Raw genomic sequence first — 25,882 nt, forward strand, 5'->3', positions numbered from 1 at the left:
GAACTAAAGAAAATCAAACAGACTATGAGAAAAGTCACAAGCCTTTTTTTTGTTTTCATTTTGTTTGGAATAGATATTTTAGCATTTAGATTAAAGGGTAAAAGACAGTAGTTCCAGCAAATAATTATTTCATGATAGTAAAAGTCTTTTAAATCAAGGTTAATTGTCAAAATGTTATCATACATCAAGATCTGGTACATTAATGTAAACTTATCTTTGTAACATCATGAAAACTTAGCTCGAAATCCATAATTCTGATGATCACTACACAGAAAAGCATATGTGGTTCAGTGTATTAATATTGCTTCGAAAAATACCTGACATTTGATGGAATTACATGCTTATTTTGCTCATTTCTTAGCAATTATTTCTTCCAGAGCTATTTGGCACATATTTGTTATTCATACAGTACATACAAACACTTAAGTGGTAATTTCATTGGATTCTGTCCGAATTAATTTTGAGATTGTTACCAACAACTGTCATTTACCTTTAAAAGTATGGAAGTGGAATTAATATGTTACATGTAAAAGTCTGATACTCCCCTTAGAAGTCACTGACAATAAATGATAAGATATTCTCAAACAAGCATTATGCTAATGTTACCAATCCATGAATGTTGATCATCTCATTATACTCTTGAAGATAAGGTGATAGGCACAGCCCCAGTTTCCTCATGACTCAACGGGTTAAGAGACATGTTTATTGCTAAAATTGATTTTAAAACAGAGTGAATGAAAAAAATATGCAAGGTAATGATTACTCTCTTTGAATCCTGAATTCCTTTGTAAAATATAATTTTCGAATTATGTTTTCAGTATTGGTCTTTTCGTTTGGAATTTCATATTATCAGCAGTATGTTTGTCCAATGATTGCCCTATATGCCAGAACCTGTTATGCAGAAAGAAGGGGGGGGCTTTAAATACTGTATTAAAATTTATCATGATACTATGATGGCACCAAGCTGATCAAATGCACAGAGAACTTTTGAAAGGAATGTATTTTGTTTGTGTGATCCTCTACTTTTTTTATTTCTTAGAATGGAATGCTTCAAAGCTTATTTCAACATTAGTTATCTTTATTTAACCTTTTTTTATTGAACAAACAACATTATCTATTGAAATGAACTTTGGTTTAAAATATGAAATAGCAAATACAATATACAGGAAATTTTGTATCTTAATCATCTCTTATCAAACAAATTTTAGATTGGTATCAGAGGGCACGGTTGCAGAGTGCATTTATTCTTGTCTGAAAAAATAGAAGTATTTATTGCGAATGTGTTCCCAGTCACGTAGCGTGGTGTGGTCCCTCGACTGTATGATATGTATAATTCATTTATATTCAGGCAGCCACCTGTTGATATACATCAATAATAACAAATCTATATGCTTTTGATGTTAAAGTACACAATTTTTGTTTCACAACAGATTATAAGCTTGTACATGCATATAAGATCCATAATGAATTGATTTATAAACTTTCTTATTCTGTAAGGTGCCTTACTCTTCTAAAATGCTAATTTGGCGGCTTTGTTCAGCTAACAAATTTTCAGTTGTATGATTCTAACCATGGTAAAATTTAATCATGTTTTCATTACTTTGTAATAAAATAAGCATTTATCCAAATGCAAATATGAAACTCTGGAGGAAGGCCGTTTTTAAAGGCGATTCTGCAGACCACAGACGTAAAATTTGATTGAACACAGAAGAGAATCTTCTTCCAGTTTGGTTGTCAAGTTGACCTCTATTTTTTAGGTCAAACTGTGCAGTGGGTGGGCTTGGAAAATAGAGGAACTGCTTGTACACTGGCAGTTGCCATCGTCTTATTTGTGTTTGCGATTCCCCCATGTATCTTTAAAAAAATCAATAGAATGTACTCATTGACTTGAGCATACTTTGATAAACTGGTTTAAGTGATCCAGGTTCTTTCTTCTGAAAACTGTAAGCCACAAACTCCACATGAACAGTTGCCAAGAGCCTGTTGAAGTCATGCAGTGTGTATCATCTTTTTAATTGCTTGACGGTAATGACTTACAGCTATTGTCTTAATGTCATGACTCAGTTGACCACAGTCAATGAAAGTCTGAGTTTGTGTGCTACTCTATGATTCAGATGTGGCACTTGTCATTTAGCCCTGTGAACCCTGTCATTTAAGGCCTGTTCACACCGCCCGAGCGTTCTTGGAGCGGTCGTGGAGCGGAGATAAAAATCATCACCGCTCGCTACCGTTCACCATTTTCGATTTCGATTGTTTTTTTTTTTGTTTTCGATTTTTCCCCAAATTTTTTGAGCGAAATTCGACCCTCTCTCCCTACTGCTCCACGACCGCTCCAACAACGCTCGGGCGTGGAACTCCTATTATGAATAGGATCTATTCTCGAATCCTCTTTCATATTCTTTAGATTAGTAATTCTGACTGGTTTGATAATAAAATAGTACTCAAATACCCTGTCTTATCCTCATTTTTTAATACTTTAAATAATTGTAAAGATTAATCTGACCAGATTCTGGCTATTTAACACCCCCCCCCCCATTATAAATGAAGAATATATGAGTGTGTATAATGGAAAAAGGTCATGATAACGCATCTTGCCCAAGCTTGAAATTGAATTTCATTTTCCCCATTCATACTCATCGGCAATATATTTAATTATTATTATTCATCCTATTATCACCTGCATTTGCCAGTAATGCCTCTTGAAATTTCTTTCTATTTTTTTTTGAACAGTATAAAAACAATAAATAAATGCTTTAAAGACACATCAGATTAGATATAATTATTTAATTCTGTTCTATCTTTTCATTGATTTCTAGTAAGGAGACAGTACTTTATCATTGTTCAAAAATTTCGTGAAATTATGTTCATTATTACCATTCTCCAAACCCCTTTAGCTTTCCCCTCCCTTGAAAATGCATAACGAATGCTCATTGCATTTTGACCAACTGCATGGACATGCAGAAAAGAGAATGAACATCACTTTATTCAGAATTAAATTGATTCCATTTCTTTCTCATGTAAAAAGAATGAAAGGAGAGGGGAGGAACTCCAACTCACTGATATCTAAGCCTAAATCTAAGGTAAGAAAATGGAATAGATGACATGCCAGATGATGCCTTGCCTGATTACCAGACCTTGATCAAAATCATGGAAAATACCTTTTTATTTTGCTAAACGCTTTTTATTTTACTCTATATGCCTAATTTCATACCCCCCCCCCCCCTCTTCCGATTCCTTGGAATCGCTTCCTTTTGACATGTACTGAAGATACACATGGCTTTTTTTTTTCAAGCCAGGCTCAGAAACTTATGATTTTGAGATATATTCTTTTGTTTCTGTACCCACGATATCCACCATGCTCGACTTGAGTGAAGAAATGCGCAGAGTGAACATGGGAGCATGCCAAATTCAATTCCGTTTATCATATTACATTAGTTGGGCATGCCAAGAGTTTCATGTTGCTTTTTATTGGACCCATGGTGCTTGTTTTGGTGTCTAGCCAGTTATAATGACCTAATTACAGGATGAAAATAGCATATTAATTATAAGGATTGATTTTCCGCATGCCTTTCAAACAAGGGGTTGTTTCAGATTTAAAGAAAAGGACTGATTATAAAGATTAATACATTATGTATCTTGATTTAAGAAATAACTTTAAAGTATATCAAACCATGATAGGTTTCCCCTCATATTGATGTGGATTTTGTTTTCAGTAGCAGATCACTAGAGGAAAATAAAGGTTCAATCATTCAGAAGGTAAAATTTATGAAGAATTGCTCAGGAATTGGTTTTAAAAAACAATTATCACTTGTACATGGATAGTTTTGAGCCCCCCCCCCCCCCCCTCCATTGGGACATTGACTTTTACATTTTGATATTGAGTTGAAATGATGATTGGAATTAGGCCTGTATTCATATCTACTGAATTTTATAAATTTAGTTTTAAGGGAATCTTCAGTTGAGGGAAAGATGGAAAAAAAATTTTTCATCAATTCCTGCAAAGAAAACCATAGTGAAAAAGCCATTGCCCTTACACTTGTACATTCAAAATAGGACAAGAAAGAGCTGAATTTTTCTGCATGATATTTTTATGTAGTCCCATAAACATACACTCCATTGTGCAGTGCAATTGACCTGGAATAATAAAATTTTGTTTTGAATAGGATTCCCAATACAAAATTTTACAATCAAACAAAAAATGGATTTTGCCAATAAAGATAATGTTTTCTAAACACTGACCAGGAAACAATAAGAAATGTTGATTTTTTAAGAATAATTTGCAATCCATCAAAAACCTCAGTGCTATTAGGCCTAGAACTTGTCTTCATCTTTAAACCACAATGCAACCATGACAACTGCGACCTGTTTTAAGCCATGGAGCTTCAAGGGCTGCTAACCTGGATATCATTATGTTACTCATGTTGCCCTACTTCATCTTAACATTAAATGAAATAAGCAGATTTGCTGTAATCAAGTCAATGGAGGATAATCAGAAGGGAAATGTGAATTATCGCTGACTTTATTTATAATCCTGACTTTCAACGTTACTTCTGTGGGTGGTGACATTTGAAGCTAAATATTGCTCATGAGCAACAATATATTTCATTTATAAACCTGACCTATAATGGGTATGGTATGCACTGATAACTGTTAAACAATCTTGTTTTTGCAGAGCTATTTTAGGATGATTTTCTAGGTTTGACATCATCTTCCTGTCAGGATTAAAAGAGTGTGTATCAGTGGAAGAAAATAATGTTTAATTTGTGATAAAATAGCTAAAAATGTCCCAACTCTGTTTCAGGCATCTCAAGGGGAAAAGTCATGATTTTGTTAAGGAAGACGGATCTACGATCAGAAATATTGTGACTAATTCTTGTGGTTTAGGATATAAAATATGTTTAATTCCTTGAAGATGAGCAGCATTTTCAGGCTTTCTCTGAGCTTGGTTATAATGAATTTATATGAGTTTGGCTCTATTGCTCCAATTGATTGTGTAGGCCCTGTATTAAATATCATGCTTACAAACTGATTCAAAAGATTAATTTGTGAAAATTGTGTATCACTACATATAGTATATGTCATAGAGGGAATGGCTATGTAAACCGACTGGTATTCATCTGTAGGCCTATTTATCTGTTGCAAGCTAGAATTGCCATTATGTTGAATTAAAAACACCTCTCATATATGAAGTTTAACCAGTAATAACAAATGTGAATGTGCATATCATTACCAGTAAAAAATCATACAGGGTTTATATTCATCTATATAGAGAGAGGAAAATGAGACATAAAAGAAAGAAGAAAGAAACAAAGTTAAACAGCCATCAATGTCTCGACCAAGCTTTAGATTCATTGTTTCCTTTTGAAGGTACACCAGTACTGTATAGCAGAAGGTAAACACAGACAGTACGCTCTGTCAATACTAGTAAGGTCTTGTCAATAAGGACTTTATATCCACTTTTATTCCCTCTATTCAGGAGTATATAGATGTAGAAACCATGCTGTCTTCCAACACAGGTGTGCTAGGACAAGTTCATTGAGTTTAGTTTCATTTTGTATCTAGGGCTCTAAAGTATATCATGTTCCATGCATGCCCTACTTCTACTTCGGTTCTTGCTTATAGCACTTAACTGATCACATTTACCAAATTTAATTTTAGAGAGTTGACATAATGTCTATTTAGTCTGAAGGAGGCACAGTATTTTTATTTTTCTTTCTTTTTTGGAGGGGGCGGGGGTAAATGATATCCCATAAACATCCTCTTACATAGGTAAATGTACAGTGTACTGTTAAAAATTGCAATGTACTCCAGTTCCCAGCAAAGTGTATAGTGTAGGGCGAATTGGTATTTTTATTTCATAAATATTCTTTGTAGCTATTCAGAATTATGAATTGAAGAATTAAAGGACAATATTTAGTGATCCCATAGAAATTTGAACCACTAATTCAAACTCTTATTGCACAAAGAATGCTCTGACATCTGGGTAGATTAATTCAGAAAAAGGAACAAAAACCCATCACTTCCCTTGAAACATCAGTTATCCAGAAGTTTGGATGTTTGCTAAATTAAATAAACTTCACAAATTAATTCTTGAGTGTGAAGGAAGGTCTGCATATCTCTTGAATTACACAATACCATCAGGGAAATTTAGCAAAGTTCATTCACAAATCGGGAAAATCAGAGGATCCTTTGTGGCTTTAATTGAATACAGCATTCCTTTTCAACTGTATGGCAACAAACTGATGCCCAGTTAAGAACTGCTGTTGTATGTAAAAGTGAGAATAGTAGGAAATAGCAATGAAAAGTATTTTTGAAGCAGATCATCAAAATTGCTTTTCTGTGAATAGCGAAAACAGAGCTATTGAGTTATATCACTTCTGACAGCTAATCTTATTTACTGGGTCAACGGTTCTTCTCATTTCCAACCTCTGAAAAGCTCGGAAAGGAACAATTCCTTTTCTCAAAGAGCATGCTTACAGGTGTGTGATTAAAAGAAGCTCACTAGTGTGTAGTGTATCCAACCATTTCTAATTTGTGATAATCCCTAATTGATTTCAGCTGATTAGTTGGGAGGCTCATATATTCTTCATATTCACCTTCCTGAACACATTCTACCCATCATGTCCTTTCATTTTCTTAAGCCCAAGATTGATTCTTTTTTTTGTCAATAACTGTTCCAAAATGTAGTATAACAAAAGTAATTTTGAAACAATACAATATTTTTTTAAATGCATTGGATGTAAGAAGCAATAGTACACTGGGACTCTTCTTCAACTCCTGCAAAGAAACTTCTTTCAGGTTGTTATTCCTCCTTTCCCTTCATTCTACCATGTAAACAACACAGACCCTCCAATCTGTCCCCCTTACTGTCCCTCTTCATCTCCTTGTCTGTTGCCATGGTGATGAATAGAGATGGAGGAGAGAGAGGATGACATCCAGTAAATTGATGCATCCACCCATGCATTGTTTGAAGACTATGAGCAGGTGAGAAACCCATCTCCAGTGGTGTGAATGCCATGAACAACCATTGCCCAAATTCACTTTCATCTTATTCCTGGGATCACAGGGAAACACCTTTCTCTTTCTTTCTTTCTCATTGAGGGGTACATTTCAGTGTGAATAAGCAATAATAATGGGAGAATAACTGGAATTCCATCTTTCTGTTTGCAATCCAAGCTAATATTGCATGTTCTCGGCAACTTTCGACGAGATTATTGCATTCAGATGATGCTACGTTTCTTAAGATCCTCTGAATTGAAATGTTGATGATAACAAAGATTGAAAAACATTGCTGCATAACGACATTATCACCCAGAGCTTGAATCCATGCGATGTGAATTGTGGAGTATATAAATATTGCCGAGTTGATGAATACGTGACATTGAGCCACTGATGACTTTTAAATCCGTATAAAGTCTACCCCTGAGCACCACATAGGGCCCATTTTTAATTAAAAGATATGACACCTTGCTTCAAAACATCCTCTGAGGCAACATTCATGTAGTTAAGGTTGAAACTATTTGTCCTTCAGATAAAAAAAAAGGCTAGCTGTTTGTATCATCCTGAGTCCCCATCCCCTGAGGATAATGATGAATAAATGATTAGATAGATTATGTAATAAATACATGAATAGATATATAGTAAATAAACAATGGATCCATGAATATATAAGGTAATATTTTATATCAAAACAAAATAACAAGATTAATTTATTTGAAATTTATCCACATTATGCTGCACTCAACCCAGGTGAGGTAAATGGGTATCCAGCAGAATTAATTCCTTGAATGCACCAAGTGCCTTTTGCAGCTGGGGCTAGAGTACATAGTGGGGGTAATAAATAGTAGTTATAAAATATACAACTAGATAATCAGTGCCTCATAAATGCTTTATATTATTATTCATTTTCACATTATGTGATGATAGGAATTTTAAGTAATGAAATAGGCTGATACCAAGGCCCAGGGCCTTTTCATCATTCTCCAAGTAGAATATATATAGACCCTCAGTAGCATGGGTCAATTGCCCACACCATATTGACTGACATCTTACATGTAGATGAAAGTAGTATGATTAATTAAGTTAGATTTTTATCAAATACATACAATTTCATTTTGCAGTATCCCCTGTTGAAATTCCATGAAACTTCTCAGTAAGATGTATGTGGGAGTAGATATCACAAGGTCTATCAAAGTAACTCTCTTATCAATGGAATCAGAGATGTCTTTGAATAGAAGTTGACCTGGAGGAAAGTGCATATTTGCAAAATGATACCTCTTACATTTCTTGAATACAACTTCTACACTAGCCTACAACCATGTTGCCATTCCCATAGACATAAAGATTCGTCTTTAACTTATTGAGTATTTTGCCTTGTGAAATATCAGACAAACTAAAGGCTGGTTGGCTATAGCTTTTAAAGTGTGTCGGATTTGTACATGCTTTTACTATCGATACGCATGCAGGTCCCATATCATTTTTTTTTTTTATTTTGTTTGAATGGGCTAATTCAAATACATTTCACATTAAAAGGAGATTATTTGGTACCTTGATACGTTAGGAACAGGTTTCTGTATAAAATGGAATGGATCAATCCGATCAAGTACAGTTATTGTAATTTTTTTTATCCATCAAAAATTTTCTTTACTTTTGTATACCTTAACATTTATCATATTGACATTTTGCCAAGGAACTTTTGAGCAAGTCTTGTTCAGTCTAGCCTTAAATGCATTGATTGCATAAAGGAAATTGGTTATTTCAGTGTTGAATTTATTCAAAATGAGATTTATTCAGTTATTGGAAAATTGTGTCTTGGGGCCCAATTGATAGAAAATTTAGATTGATTTACATTATTTTTTTTTTCAATCAGATATATTGGGACCAATTTGTGACTTGAATGTTACAAGATTTGTTCATAATGACATTTTTAGGAGAAAAATTATCAGTTCTGCAGAATAAATTGCTTGAGGCCCGTCAATGTTACTGACCTTAATATCTATTTATCAATTTTTCATATTATTGATATAAGTTGTATTGAATGACCAATGTAATACCATCACCATCACATGTCTCTCTAGCTTTCAGTCGTGAAAAACAAGATTTGATTGTAATATATTGACAGATGTTATGATGAAACAACATCTGAGAGTGACCATGACATCCTACAACGACAGATCATTACATGCTTGGTGCTATATTTAGATCAAATTGGCAGAGCCAATGGTCTTGTAACAAGGATTATTGGAGATCTTGGCCAAGGCATGATGGCTGGATGATTGCTGTAATTATTTCTGACCCAATGCCATGTTGATTATTAAATACCTCCAGCCATACATGCAAACTTGTAAGCAAATTCTTCTACATCGAGTATCATGGAGCTAAGATCAGCAATATGATGATGAGGCATTTTTAAATAAACATAACATTTTGAATCAGTGTACTGTGATTTCAAAGGCAGTTTAACATTTTCCAAAATTAATTTGACTATTGACAACATTTTTTTTTAGAGGGGGAGATTCACTTAAACTTAAGTTACATTAGTGTTTAAGAATAATTTGGCATGAATGCTCAGAAAATTCTAAATCTGATATTCAACTATATGGTGAATCCCTTGTGATAAAAGGATAAGTATATGACATTTTATTTTTAACATTTATAAGTATTTATCTAATAATTACCTTTTTTTCATTTCATTAAGTAGTGGATGTTTACATACACTTCTACATAAAATACATGATGGTCATTATGTTAGATAATGTTAGGATTTGACTTCAACTGAGAATGAACCTTTATACTGTAAATGAGGTCTTTAGCCCTCTCGCTGGATTTAATAGGATTCATGTGATGATTTGCCTTCCTTCAATTTCATATAAAGCACAAACAATGAATTCCCTCAAATAGGTTTGAATGTTTGAATCTATTTGAGGTTATCCCTTAAGACTCATGTTAATACTGAAGCATTGAATAATAGTTGTTTGTTTTTCTCCTCGTCGTCAAACCATTTTACATTTAATATCGGCAAGGGAGCACATTACTTCAGCCTAGCTTCTTTACTTCGGTTGCAACATTCTTATTCCCAGAACATCCCATCATGAATGATAAGCTGTCAGTGATATCCGGAAGCTGTTTTCCTCCCCCTTGCATTTTGGATATCTAGAGTAGCAACTCATTTCGTCTGAACTCCCTCTGACGAGTTTCCAAAGTGGATTAGACAAGATATCTGCCTAGACGACAGCTAAGCCAAATAAGATCAGCCAAATGCTAGGGTTGAGTTTTCAGTGAATTGGTTTTTATTTTCATTTTGGGGTCTAGATAAAACATAGCCTGGGTGCTTTGACTGGAAAGTTCACTTTGAAGGGGTTTCTCAATTAGAGATTTAAGTGGTGCTCATGTCAGTAACTTGAAGCAGCTTACCATTTATTGTATGAGAACAGCAGTACCATTCTGCTCCATTAATGCCTCAATAAGAATCAGTTCAACGACCACAGTATTGAATATCAAAACACTGTTAATCATGCATTTTAAAAGTATAATGAAACAAAGAAGACTGTCATACAAAATGTTACAATCATGTATAAGATGATTTTGTTTCTTTATTGTATAACTCAAAGATCTCTATTATCTCTCAACCCTCCGTGAAAGTCACCATTATTTATGATTTAAAGGAAAACTCCCGAAAATCAACAAGGATACATTTTTCATACATGATTGAAATGTTTGTTTTCTAAGCTAATTCATATACAGGGATGTTTGTAAATATTATACATCTGGTACTCTGCTGCTTGAACCCAACAATTTGTTTGAAGTTCACAGTTTGATGACTGCATATGCTAATTGCTATTGATATGTTAATGTTTGTCTAATGTAGTATATTTACAGGTATAAGAAATTAATTTCTCATTGCCTGAATTAATGTATTGCATCAGAAGCACATGAGAATCTACAGTCCAGACATCTTTTGATGCTATAAAGTATAAATGACAGGGAGATACTGGCACATTATAAGAAAATGATATCAACATAAATGTATATTTGCAATTAAGATGAATTGCTGCTTGTGTCGTAAGCCGCCACCCCCCCCCCCCCCACAAACACACACAATTTCCTTCATCATTTCTCACAAAAATCTTGCTATCAAGAAATTGTCACTTTAACCCTTTGAACCCTGAATTATTTGGGGCGGTTGTGACATACACCCTGAATTATTTGCACATAAATGACTTCTCGACCACATTCATACAATCCCCATGATTCGAGACCCAATGGCACCTTCCCCCCCGCTAGTACCCAGCCCGAGCCGGCTGAAGTTGTTTGGCTTCTCGTAGACCTAGTCTACGATCAGAAATATCAAATTTAGTGTCTGTTTTGGGCTCAAAATCACTGTTTTCACCAAAGTGAGATATACCAATTGCTTCCCCATAGTAAGCACGTGACTCGCCATGTATTACCGCACCTACGACACGAGCAATCACAAAAAAGTGGCATATTTTGGTCTTTTTTTAAGCTAAATCCTTCCGAAATCATTGCCGACATTGACTGAAATTATCGACTAAATATTCCCACACGTACTAGAAAGATGACGTCATTTTAGAAGATCACCTGACATTTAGAATCCATGCTTTTGAAATAAAATCGGGTATTTGCGTGTTTTCTGGCAGGCCGGTATTCCGGCCTATCGTGTTCAAAGGGTTAAGACTCGCAAGTCAGTTATTGTACTTATTTGGATACTTTGTTCATCCCATATTTATCAAGGCTGTAAAATCCAAATTTTGATATTGTTAACAATTGCATGCTCCCATGGACCTATTACAACTTTCAAATTAATTTTTTAAGGCCCTTTAAAAGAGAGAAGGGATGAGAGAGAACAAGAGAGAGATGAGAATCACAGATGATGTCTTGAGAGTAGACTAAAAGAAACCCTGTTATCTCTATAGTATATAAGTGTTACTTTGTGAGTCATGGCAGCAGTAAGAGCTGCGTTATGAATCATTCATTCAACCCCCATCTTGGATGACGTCTTTCGATCAAACTAGGCGGGATCTTCAGGTAGTCATGTTAATTTATCTATCCAGATTGTAAGGACATTGTCACTGTAGTCATAGTAGTAGTCATTCCTCCTTTATATGATAAAGATGAAATCAGGAATACATTCATGAGAGCATATTTCATAGTGTTTATGCTTTATTATAATACTGTAAGTGGCTTTTAGCTATCATTGAAGACATTTCATAATAATTATAACAACATTTTATTTACCCCGGTAGCCACTGCTCGACCAGTGGGCCCCATATACACAATGTTATTATTACCCTTCTCCAATCTAAATGCTTAGCAACTAGATCCTTGAGGCAGAAGATCCCATTGTTAAGAGTCTCTGGTATGACGTGGCAGGGATCAAACCCACAATCTTCTGGATACTCAACCACTGAGCCACTGTGAAGAAAAAAAGAATTAACTTTATAGTTATACTTGCATTTCGGATTGATTTGCATATTCCATTTATATTTAGGATTCAATTATATTGTTCACTGCCACTTGAATACATTCGAAAATTAATGTGGCGTTAGTGAATTTGCGGAGACAGCTTGCCATAGTAACATTTGAATTCAAAGTATAATATTCTGTACATGATTTCATTGTCGAAGTCATTCAATCCCCTAAAATGTAATAATTGAATTTTGAATGGAAATGAAACTGATCTACATTTATAGATGGCTTAGGAAAGGGAAATCCACCAGAATAACAGCCATAAGGCTTTTGAAAATTAAATAATTTGTCATGAGCCGAAGTGCCTGGACTTAATAGGTGGAAGTAGAGTTAGGGAACGTGTCGGAATCTGCAGATGTTAAGGGGCTGAGGTGAGAGAGCGATGACAATAAGGAGTAGTGCTCACACCACTGTTATTTCTCCAACCCATCTCTTCCTGCTTGTTTTATTTATGGTTTCTTTGTAGGAACTAGATTCATATTGGATGAGATGCATACCTACACAATTAAGTAGGTCAGCAGTAGATGTAGATGTAGTATATGTTGAAGGCCTTGTAACATGGAGGATATGCAATCAATATCTACAATATATGATTATTTGCGCATGATTTGCCATACATTTATAATTACAATTGATTATAATTTGTATAAATCAATTAATTGCATTTTTATGTCATAGGATGATTCAGCCCAAATGGACGACGAGGGCCATATTTTGTTTGTTTCCTCCTCTCTCCTAGATTTTTCACTGTTTTCTTCTCTCTTTATGTTTGATCATCAATTCCTCTTGATCTACTTCCCTTTAATGGCTATGGCTATGACTCTTGACTCCTCATCTGTATCGACTTGTTTTTATTGATTGTTGTGTATCCCCCCCCCCTTCCCACCAACTCATAAATACTATTTCTGAACTACTGAACTATACCTTAATCCCTTTTCCAACTGTATTGTATTACCCCACTCCATGCCTTCTCTCCCAACGATGTATTTGTTGTTATTGCGCAATCCATCCATGGATGCAAATGACAAAAACCTGCTTAATAGTCAGTGCACCTTTAAATCTCAGAACACCAATCCTTTATGCAAATACTTCTCTTCACCAATATCAATCACTTTGCAACCCCAGCCAAAGACCCTTGCTTTATTTGGTCCACTGATCATTTCCTAATCTCAAATCACTTTTTATCTCATTATCCTCTTGTAAGCAATCCTTGCCTATTGATCATACTCAATGATATGAAAAGTATTTAAGGGAAAATGGGGGGTGGGGTGTGAGTTGTAAAGAAAGATGTACAGCTATTCAAAGCCGATGTAATTGTTCACCGGATTGTTATTTTGGGTGCAGCTTTAGCAGAGCACTGCTAAACACTCTTAAATGCGTAATATATGGGTGACTGCGTCGTGTAATAGCAAATTTTAAGAGTATTTTGAAGTGTGTTGGTATGTGGAATTAAGTGAAGTACGATTTTAGGTAGTCCAAATGGCAATAAAATGATTTTCACATGTATGTCTTGGCATTGGATTTTCGATCATACTTCAGTGTGTTTTGAATGATTGAATGATTGTGGTTAATCCTGCGGAAAGTGAACATTGATTCCAAAACCTATAATGGTACAAAACTAAATATAGCCAATTGATTATTAGTCATGAAAATGAAATGAAATTTTGATGAATTGTGTTTCAACTCTTTCCCCTTTCTTTTATTTTTTGCTTATACACAATAGGTGAGAGAACAGCACATTCACTACCAGAGCGACCGTTGCGTCATCAATGATGAGAAGAACTGTGTGGTCTGCAAGAAACGCATAGGAAACAGCGCCTTTGCCCGCTACCCCAATGGAGTCATTGTGCATTACTACTGCTGTAAAGACCCCAAAGTCTGCCCTGTGGAACCTACATGACCTAATGAAAAAAATTTAAAAAAAAGAGTCTGTAAATCTGTAGATCCTCTGCATTGATGTCTGAATGTGTTTTATTGTCTTAATAGAACATGAAAAATATAAACAAATATGAGAGAGAGAGCTTGCCATTCGCCCTGTCTACACTTTATGTGTGATATTCTCAAAAGCGATTTTATCATAAACCATCGAATCTGTTTAAACTATGGCAAGCCAAGTATGTAATACTTTTGTTTATGATGTGATGCTGGGCTTCTAGGTCCTGTAACACAAATCTTAGCAATTGATCATATGGTTTATGATTGATTGATGACATTAATCATGTGCAATCAATTATAGGAACCCATTTCCATGTCATTGGTCATGAAAACTATTGCACATAACATTTGCAGACAGTTTCTGGTATTTTTAAATCAAAACGGTGCTGCAAAATCAAACATCGTCTAACTGAAAAATGTTTCATATTTGTGTCAAAAGGAATAGATTACGGTTAAGTTAATATCGTATGGTACTCATCACATGGGAATAATTTCTTTAGCACTTTAAATATTACCACTTTCAGATTCTTGCTTTGCCTTCAGACAATGTACACCATCGCCGCAACTTCTGAGGGAGTGAGCCAGCAATATTGACTTTCGCTTCCTACCATTTACTCATTTAACACCTGGGTGGAGAGTGGCAAATTTGGATTTCATTAGGAAATATGGGCCCATATGAATATGTAACTTTACATATGTGTTACACGTTCCTCACCCTGCACTTATTTTTTTTTTAATCTATTGTTGGGGAGCCATGCCTTTAAGCCTATGAAGTAGTTTCTGAACAAGAATATTTCATTTGCATATGATTGGTGTAGAATGTGGGTTTCTACTCTGAATGACCAATAGAAGAAAAAAAATATATATCAAACATCCAGGTAACTCTCTATACATATATAACAAACAATAAATCAGTATTTTTTCATTGAATCAGCTATAGAAATAAAATCACAACCATATTCATATTCTGTTTTTGCAAATACATGTGTTTGGTCTGAAGTAGATTTGTGGTTGTACACACAGTTATGCAGGTAGTATCAAGGAGCTCCTTGGTAGTATTTACTTTTTGTAAGTGAAACAACAATACAGTATTAATTTTTTTATCCTTTCCTTTGTTTTATTTATTCATTTATAATTTTTTTAATTTATTTCCAATATTCAGACTGGAATAAATTTTAAGTACACTTCTGTAATTTTGGTTTAAGTAGTAAACGTGTAGAAATAATGTTTTGAAACTAATAAACATGTAGAAATTATGTTTTTAATTCACTCAACAAACGTTCATTCTACATAATAAATACCATATTAAGGATAAGAGGCTGCATGCACGGCAAGCTAAAGGTAGAGTAGCTAAATGGCCAGTATGTTGAGAATGTCAGAATTATATTGCAATTTTAGCAAGAAAAGTAGAATTACATGTGTTCAATTCATGCTTGAACAGTGGATAGTGTACCCCATGCCCAAGGAGATTTTTTTGCACAAACTCCAAGCTTTGACAAAATGATTGATTCTCCTCTTCACTGAATTATTAGCATTCATCTTTTCTTTAGATATGTCAGAAATGTATTTACAATATAATGGTATATTGGACTTTGATCCAGATATATATTATTCCAGAAAAGATAAGTATTTTCCTGGTAAAAGGTCATGAAATTGTGTAAAGGGTTTTTTCTCAATTCAAGTATAGAATTCTAATATTTATCATGTGAAAGAATGAATTTGGCTCCAGAGAAAAATAATGGGAAATACTGCTAATTGTTGGCTTGATATTTCCTTTATGACTATGGTAAATGTTTATGAATTCATCTTGTTTCAGCATATTCACATCAAAAAGATAATCAAATATGATAGCTGAAATTATTCATATTGTAATATTCTATACTGAAATGTGAAAGGAAATCAAATCCCTGTTGAATGGATCTGTGCCTGGTAAACTGTGTAAACATTCGATTTGAACCAAAATCGAACTATGTCTATGCCTATGTTGCATACAGAGAGGAGAGACAGATAAAGAAGAGGTATACAGAGAGAGAAAGGAGGAGGGAAGGAAGATAGAGGATAAAGAAGGTGCTTCCATACCCACCCAATTACAAAATATATTTTTGAATTCTGAGAAATTGTTCTGGCCTTTAAATATCCTCTAATATGTTTTGTGCACCCACACCCGCCATAACCAGATAAATTACCCATACTTTGATACTGAGCCTGCGACAGGACTCTTGCTTTCCTATGCAAACAATCTGCATTCTTCTTGCCTCTATCTGAAGTTCTAATAATTTTCTCTTAAACTGGTAAGTGTAGAACCTTGGGGAAATCCCTGCAGAACTTTTTTTGTAGTATTCTGAATACTACTGGGGAGTTTAATGTTATATTCTTTGAGGTGTAAATACAAGTACTTTGCGTTTATACTTGCAAAATATCTGGTATTCGCAGATCAGATGAGAAATGCCATATTTTTTTGTAATTTGGTTGGTATGAAATCACCTCAAGGGATGTACATGTAGACCTATTTCCATAGTAACCACATGAAGATTGATGAAGACCTTGGAAGGCATGTTGCGTCTCATTTTATCTGGGTGCCATCAAAGTCAACAATAGGTGGTTTCAGACCGCCTCGAAGTTCGCCAGTTCCAGGTATTCTCTGATCGGGAAATTTACCCCGATCAGAAAATACCAGGTATTTTGGTAATGTGAAAGCAAACTACGCGTAATCTCCCCGAAAGAAAATACCCGCTAAATAGTAGGTACTTGGCGAAATTACGAGAACTTTCGTGGGGATTTTTCCAAGGTCGCAGGTATTTTGGCGATGTGAAAGCAAATTACGGGAACTTTTATCCCAGCGTGTCGTTGGGCGCGGCGGCGTGGGTGGCTGCTGGGCTAGAGATTTTGAATCTCCCGCCTTGCCTGCTTATCAGACCACACTGCGCATGCTCGTAACTTCGGGAACTTATCCCGAAGGATGTGTTTCGGGGCGGTGTGAATGCAGGAATAATTAACGGGTATTTTTTAGCCTTAAAAAGTTCTCGTAATTTAACGGGGATTCTTGTGATCGAGGCGGTTTGAAACCGCCTAGTCTGTATCAACAGCAAGAACTTATCTATCCTGGAAACCTCTAGGGAGAAAGAGCCATGATATAACATCTCATTACTTTGTCTGCGCCATGATACCGCTTGACTATGTATCTATAGGTGGGTTCATACAATTTTTGTGACGAATTATGAATGAGAACAAGGAGCACTATGCATGGTTATCAAAACATCAATTCAAACACACATTCATGCCTTTGAAATGGGCACTTTAAAGTTTATTTGAATTTTTTTGTTGCCAACAGGTTGGATACTTCATATTGGGTCACATTTTAGATTCATAGTGTAGCCCCTCCCCCCCTCCCATTTTTTATGGGGATGACATTAAAAATTGTCTCCATTGTATAGGTATGCCCATATTTACCATGGAAAGTAAAATTCTCATTTTCTGAGAATTCAAAGTCTGATAAATTTGTGATATATGATAAAGCTCCCGAATACACTTGTGTTTGGAATTGAAGTCCATATCGTTCGTTTGCAAGCCTAAAGGTGGGCATGAAAACTCATCTTATGAACACACCCCGTGTCCCCTTAGATTACCACCATTCTTGATCGCTGAATGCATTGCTATGTGAGGAGGCTTCTCAGGGGAAATTTATAGCTCATGCTGATCAAGAATCCGCCGGGTTAATGAGCATCGTTGATGAGCAATAAGCCTTCTTCAACCATCTTCATCTTCCTCCTCCGTACAACAACAACACTTTAATCAAGTCTGACATTAGATGCGTTGTATGAGGAACCTCATGGAATCAATAGAATGGTTTAGCCAGGGATGATGGCAGTAATAGTAATGTTGATGATGGTGGTAGTTGAACATGAGGCATAGGGTCTCTATTACATGAAGTCAACTAAAACAATGTAACACTTTTAGTTTAGATAACTGCTGAACATTTATAGATTTGGAATAGATCGGCCCACTTATGTATATGAGGACATACTGAGGTATAGTCGATATAGTGCATCAATCATAGAGATATGCCACCATTATTTTGTGTACATTCTCTTCAGCGAAGATGTATCAATCTCTATAGAATCTCATTTGGTATTGGCACTTGGTATTTTCATCTAGAGGCATTTTTGCAAAAAATTACATGTCTTGATGTCACTTTTTTTTAATTAAAACATTGATATTTGTCCATTTCTTCTTTATGATGTGTTATCGGAAGAAAATGAGAGAAATATTCTATTTGCTTGTACATGTACATGTATCTTGAAAAATGAAGTTTATGAGATTAATGGTGCTTATGTTTGACAGAAGTCCCCAATGTGTGTGTGCATAAGAATTGTATGACACAGAGTGCATGCTTATTCTTTATTATTCCTTTATATGACACAATAAATTAAATGATTGATATTGTGCCATCTAAAACATTAAAATCACCTTGTACAATTAAAGTACAAGTATGTTATTATTGAATCTATGTAAATTGGTTAACCAGTACCAGTCTTGTTAATAAAATTGATTGACTGTGTTATCTGAAATGAACTTTTTTGCAATTTCGATATCCCTAAGCAAACATGCAGAGGAATGAGAAATCATTCAAATTTATATAAAATTGTCTACTGTGTAGCATAATATACTGCAGTGAAGAATGCTGCTAATTATTATTATTCATTGACAATGCTTTCAATTACATTGGCAATCATTTTTTGTGTATGTTATAGATTTATTTTATCTACTGTTTGGTAATGCTTGATTTAATCAATAATGACTATTTGCCTATTATATTTGAAGCATTGCAAGTTTAGGGCATTGATTTAGTAGCCTCACAGCTAGTTATTGTAGTCTTCTAAATTTCAGTATTTATGCATTATGTATTGTTCTTGTCAAAACGTACTCTCTTCTCATCCTCTTCCACTCCCTTCACATTGTACTTATTGTCCTCTTTTGATTTCCTTCCTCCTTTACTCTTCATTTTCTTGCCTTTCTTCATTTTCTTCTTTGTTTTTGTTGTTTCTTCACCTTCATTTATCCTCTTCCTCTGCTACTTCATCTTCATGTCATTCTCCCCCCTTCCCTCTTTCTCTTTCCCTCTCTCTGTTACAACTTGCATTTCGTCACCCTTTAAAGGGGAAGTTCACCCTGAAGAAAACTTTGTTGTAAAAATAGCAGAAAAAATAGTTTAAAATATCGGTGAAGGTTTGAGGAAAATCCGTTAAAGAGTAAGAAAGTTATTAGAGTTCAAAGTTTTGGATTTGTGACGTCATAAACGAGCAGCTGCCCCATGTGTTATGTAATATAAAATGCATGAATTTCAAAGTTTGTATGGTTGATGACTTAATTTTGTTTTCTTTTCATGATCGGGTGTGAAATGATTTATCTATTGATATACAAAAGGTACAGTGAAAATCATTTTCAATTTTCTGAGAAAATGACATTTCATTGATTTTTTACCATTCGCTATGTAGGAATGCTGCTCGCATATGACGTCACAAGTCAAATAATTGAAATTCTAATAATTTTTAATTATTTGATGAATTATTCTCAAACCTTCGGCAATACTTTTTTAAAATTTTTTCTGCTATTTTTGCAACAAAGTTTTCTTCAGGGTGAACTCCCCCTTTAAGCCTACATCCTGTTCTAGCTACATCTCTTCTGAGAACCAGAAAGGCACTAAAGGGTATCATTAAACATTGACTCTACTCCTTTCTGGCTCTAAACCTGAGGAAAGATCAAAGTGCAGAATGCGTATGAACCCCACATTGATTGTATCCAATATTGCCAGACATCTGACATCACCAGACCATAGATCAGATTGGATTTCAAATTCTTTGAGCTTTACAAATCTCCCTGCACACACTGTATTTGCTATTTGGTTTTTAGTTTGCCAAACCCATCCAAGAAGGGCGAGGCAACCAGGGCAGGATATTGAAGGAAAAAAACATTAAAAAGATTTATGGGAACACTTTACCCATTCTCTTTACAGTTATGAGATTTGAGCTGAGTGCATTGTTTCCGTGTTTGAAGGTGATTTGATATTTCTCCCATTTTTGGTTGTTATATTTTGTGCAATTCAGATATGAGATGAAAACTAAGAGTACGGCAGATATATGATTGGTTCAAAAGCTTTTATGCCATTATAGATAATGGATGTTCGGGTTTTTTAGATGCTCGGGTTTATAATGTGTATGGTGATAACACACTAAATGATGTCATGGTTCTTGGTTGAAGAGACATAATGTATAACCATTGCAATATTTACTCTTTATCAATAGCTGACAATCTTTTCTTTCTGGTTGAAAACTATATGACTATTTACTTCATTATAACTTGAGAGTTGATGAAGGTCTTTAAAAGTGACCAAATGTATGCTTATTCATACATTGCTTCTCTTTGTCATGTAAAAAAAATGGATATGTTGCAGTTTTCACTCAACACAAAGGAAATCTTTTATTGGTCTAACTCTATATTTTGATAAATGTTTGGATATCCAGGCAACATTCACATTAGTACATTTGCTTGATGTGATTCAACTTCCCATACATGACACATGGTAATTTGTGTTTATTATGTTACTAATGCATTAGATAGGAAAATGTGTCAGATGACTGAAGTGATGTATATCCTTTAAACTTATTTGTACATTTCTCCTCCCTGTTTTGCCCCCCGCCCCCTCTCTCTCTGTCCTTTTCTCATACCATCTATATGTCTGTGTATTGCCTGATGCCACTGTCTGTTCTACATAATTCTTCTGCCATCAATATTTTTCTTTTATGTTAATTTTGTACTGTCAATTTCTATATCTATAAATCCCCCTATTGAATACATTGCTGTAGTATAAACCTGATATGTTTATTACAAGCAGGATTACCAAGAATTTTTGTATCAGGCCTATGTAGTGAAATATATGATGCTATAATTATGTTATATTTGCACCATTATGCTATGATTTTTTTTAGTTATTTTGTATATAAGATGATATATCAATAAATATCAACTCATTGAACTTGCTTTGGGTATAAGTGTCCTTTACTGTTTGGTGTTATGTCTTTTTTCTGTGTATCTGAGCTATAAGGAATTATAGAGTTCAGTGACGTTCTGGCTTTGATAGACAATTTATCCTGGTGATTCATTTGACAATTTATTGTGCCATACTGTTCCCTCCACTACATATCACATATCAATTCCAATTATTTTCAGAGTGAATTTCTCTATTTTTTTTATAAAAATGTGTGGTGAAACCAAATGGTGAATCATAACTGATTTTCTTGAGGCAAGAGTAATAGTTGCAAACAGCTACATGTACATTACTTTCCTTGAGATATTAGATTACATGAGAATTTTTTTTTAGTCATTTGAAGAATGATCAATGGCATTCGTAGATTTATGGTCAAATTCTGTTTACTTTTTCATATGGGTGAGTTTTTTCATCAGTCATATTCAAATTCCTTCTTTTGATATAACGTGTTCCAAAAAATGTTTTTATGCATGATGTATGAGTGGAAATGATGATGGCGATGGTGAATATGTTAATAGTAAAGAATTAACAAAACGGTGTGGTCGTGGTTGTAAATGATGATCATTAGGTTCATGAAGTAGCTACTGTGACGTTGTGATGCGTGAATTGTGCACTTATAACAAAACAACAAAAATAAGTTATTTGACATACCTCTATGAACCACCCCAAGGGTTTAAATAGAATTTCACGTGAAATGAAACTAATTGGGATTTCTACCCAGTGATTGGTAAAAACATGACTGGTTCAAAATAAATTGGTTAAAAATTTATTATAATCTATTGATTCCCCCTGGATGTGATGTGAACTGTTTTCTTACATGCATCCCCCCCCCCCCCGACACTCGATTTCTTCATGGTTAATTCATAATCTATCATGGTTCCTTGATTCTTCTTTTTCTATGACTCCAACGCCTTTTATATTATATTTCCTTTAAAAAAATCATAGACAAGTAGCCATCCATCTCTTTTCACTTTTCTGCGCGTTCAGTCAGCACTTGGCCGACAAAGAAAATAACATTGCATATTTTGTTCATCCCTTTCAGAATCCTGGATCATGTTGTGTGGACAAAATATTTTTTTATTCACCCTGTATATCATATGATTGCATTAGTTTACTGACATTACACTGGTATTAAGAGCACCACCCGGCCATGAGTTTGTTTGATTTCGGTATATCAAAGGTTAAGTGATACTAAAAATTGTTGATAATACAGCTCATATAAGACATAATCTGTGATCATATTTTTTCTAACGCATTGAGCAATGCATTGTGGTCTTTGTATGGATCCAGTATACAAGCCATTATCGTGATAAAGCTCTTTCACTGTCATGTTTATTTCATCTTACTTTTTAACAAGGGGGTGGCAGTATTATAAGAGGGGGGGGGCTATCCTAATGTGACGTATACTTTCTCCTCTTGATAGAATAACAGAGATCATTTGGAGTTACTTAGTAACTGATTGTGTTCATCCTTTCCTCCTTTTCTCTTTCATTTCATTTCTTTTGGGGGATGTAAATCCAGAACTATCGTTCTAATACTCTTCATTTTTCTTTCCTCCGTTCCCCCTTATATATATTTTTCTACATGTTGTGACTAACCCCTAATCTGTATCGCCGACGTATTTTTGGCATGATTCTTTTTGTTAATCGCAATTTTAGCACTGCACAAAATTTTAAAGGGGAATTACAGGTAGTCCTCAGTCATAGGCCTATAGAAATTCAATATTTTTAACAGTCTCTTCGGTATTCGTATAACAGTAGTCGATGGCTGCATTTCCTGTAATGCAGGACATCATGTCAAGTTCATTCCTCTGCCAAAATTACTAAATGGCGCCAGTGGATTAGATAAACTGGGGTGGAGAGTGGCAGTTTCCGCAAAGAAAAATGCTTGTACATAGAGGATTATAAACGTACTATTGTCAAATGCGAGGCATTGTTCCCATAATTCCCAATTCAGAATTAAATCAGCTTATATCAACATGAATTTTATAATTATTGTCTCAACACCTGCATGTTTCCTAAATTACAAAGTATGTCATCATAATAGAATTCATCGGGGATTGCAGTTATTTGAAATCTTTATTTTCTTGAAACAAGTCCACTTGTTAACTTAATTCATGCTCTTTTTATATATAAAACTTATATTTTATCAATGATTAGGCTACGTTCGGGTATTGGTCATTTCATAATGCAATAATGAAAAATAATTCAAGGGATAAAAGAAATCACAATCCACAAGGTGAAAATAGAGAACGCGTGCATAAAGTTGTTCATTGTCCAAATCAAAGAAAGGTTAATAAATTAATTGCATTTGCAAGTGACACTGAAATTATACGCATAATTCCTTAATTTGCATGAAGTACAACATGTCCCTGCGCGAATGGCATGAACATGTGGTTTTCTCGTGATGCTCATTATTTCTCACTAATCATCAGAATTTGACAGTTAATTCTTGAGTAGAGAGGGGAATGCTATGATAGAACAAGTGAAATGACATTCGAACGGAAAATAAAATGTCGGATTTGATACGTGCTTTTCATATGGGCAGAAATAAGAGCAATATTAGAAATGATAACGTGAACGATGATACCGTAGTACGATTATTCTCCAAGTTTTCATGTTTATATTGTAAATTACAGAAACTAGACCGTGCACCTTCATCGATTTTCGGATATAAAAAGAAAACAAAATGAAAAATACATCGCTGCTAAATTCACAACAATGTTCAATGAACTTGAGTGATAAGCCTCATCGAATGCAGAATGCGACCCATGCCTGCCTTATTTTTAGCCTTTTCTGACTTTTCAAAATAAGTTTGAATAATTACCACTCTATCCCCTCCCCCACTTTTCCACAAGGCTTAATGGTAAATCGTTTTTATAAATTATGTGTCCGTGTGCTAACTCTTGATATAAACATTAGACAAGCGAAGACAGAGTTCCTATGCAATAATGACATGACTACATTTTCCGAAAATTCCTGATACTGATTAAGACTGACTTTAGCTTGCTATAATATGCTTTCATCTTTTACTGTATTATCCGACTCGAGCGTTTACAGTCGATATATTAAATAGAGCTATGATGAAAGAATGAAAAGGTGACAGACCGGAAAATTTGTCTTTTGACTTCTTAAGTTGATCGTTTGCTTCAATTCGCTTCCTGTTCTTTGTTCAGGTTCTGTGAGTTTGCCTGACAAAAGGTCTTCTATTATCTCCATCGTCCATGGAAGGGGTTATTAATGATCCTACCATTAATAGCCAAGTATTATTCGTTTCTTTTCAAAACGGTGTGCAACCCTGCCCACGCATGAAATTTATTCATCTGGATAAAGTCGGCGATTTAGCCATTTCCTTTGAGGATTACCCAGGTTGTGCTATTTACAGTAAGATTTCTAAATAGCTGGAAAATCATGAAGACTTGAATATGCCTATAAAATAAAATTACCTTAATTTTAAAAATTATAGTTGAAAGAGAATCATTTTAAAAAGAGTTTTTTTTTTAGGAATGCTAGTATAGGCTGCCCAGCTGCATGTTATCTGTGATAATATTGAATTATTTCTTCCGTGACGCCAAATGGCCTTATGGATGTTCAAAAGATTTGTATTCTTCGGTTTATATATCTTTGTGTCAAACTTCCATTCGACACTGCCATGCTATAACACAGAGCAAAAGAAACAAAAGTACAGATGTCACACTCCAGAAGTGAACCCCTAGTACATGATGTAATAACAATGAAAGTCACTCATGTTGTACATAATACTATACAGTGCGTCCCAGAATAAATGAAACCGAGATTTAGCGATCATTTATCATAACTTAATCATAAATAGAATAGACAAATGACCTACCGACTTAAAGCTTAGAATCTTCTCTTTCATCTGATATTACTCAGAATATTTCTTATTCACGCATGAGTGAGCAAAAACAATTTGAAGAAAGGATACCAAAAACTCATTTGGCGGGGGGTATCTGGGTTTCAAAAAGAAAACCACATTTCTGTAAAGTTCAATATCTGCTCTTTAATTTGGTACCAAAATTACAGAAAATGGTCAAGAAATGAAAAAGTTCTGGTCATTTGAAATAAGGCTTGTATTTCCATAATTTCATGAGATAAACGTGTTTTCACCGGTGCACAGAAGCTTTCGCATGGTGAACAAAAGATTTAATGCATGGCTGATCGTCAACAAAACAGAGTATCGAGAGAGTTTGAAAGCCAGCCTGGAGAACCTCTTCATTTTATGAAATTATTGAAATTCAAGCATTATTTCAAATGACCGGAACTTTGTTATTTCGGGACCATTTTCTGTAATTTAGGCATCAAATTAAAGAGGAGATTTTGAACTTTTCAAGAATGAGGTTTTCTTTTTGAAACCCAGATACCCCCCGCCAAATGAGTTTTTGATATCCTTTCTTCA

At 34.6% G+C, this 25,882-nt stretch overlaps 1 long non-coding RNA gene across 1 annotated transcript; it reads left to right on the plus strand.

The window, feature by feature from the left end:
* The first annotated feature begins 3,023 nt into the window (after positions 1-3,023).
* Positions 3,024-14,377, plus strand: LOC121418882. The gene is made up of 2 exons (XR_005970523.1): positions 3,024-3,080; positions 14,210-14,377. It is a non-coding gene; the product is annotated as an uncharacterized LOC121418882 (long non-coding RNA).
* The last annotated feature ends 11,505 nt before the right edge of the window (positions 14,378-25,882 follow it).

Source organism: Lytechinus variegatus, chromosome 7 (assembly GCF_018143015.1).
Source record: "Lytechinus variegatus isolate NC3 chromosome 7, Lvar_3.0, whole genome shotgun sequence".
Classification (NCBI taxonomy): Eukaryota; Metazoa; Echinodermata; class Echinoidea; order Temnopleuroida; family Toxopneustidae; genus Lytechinus; species Lytechinus variegatus.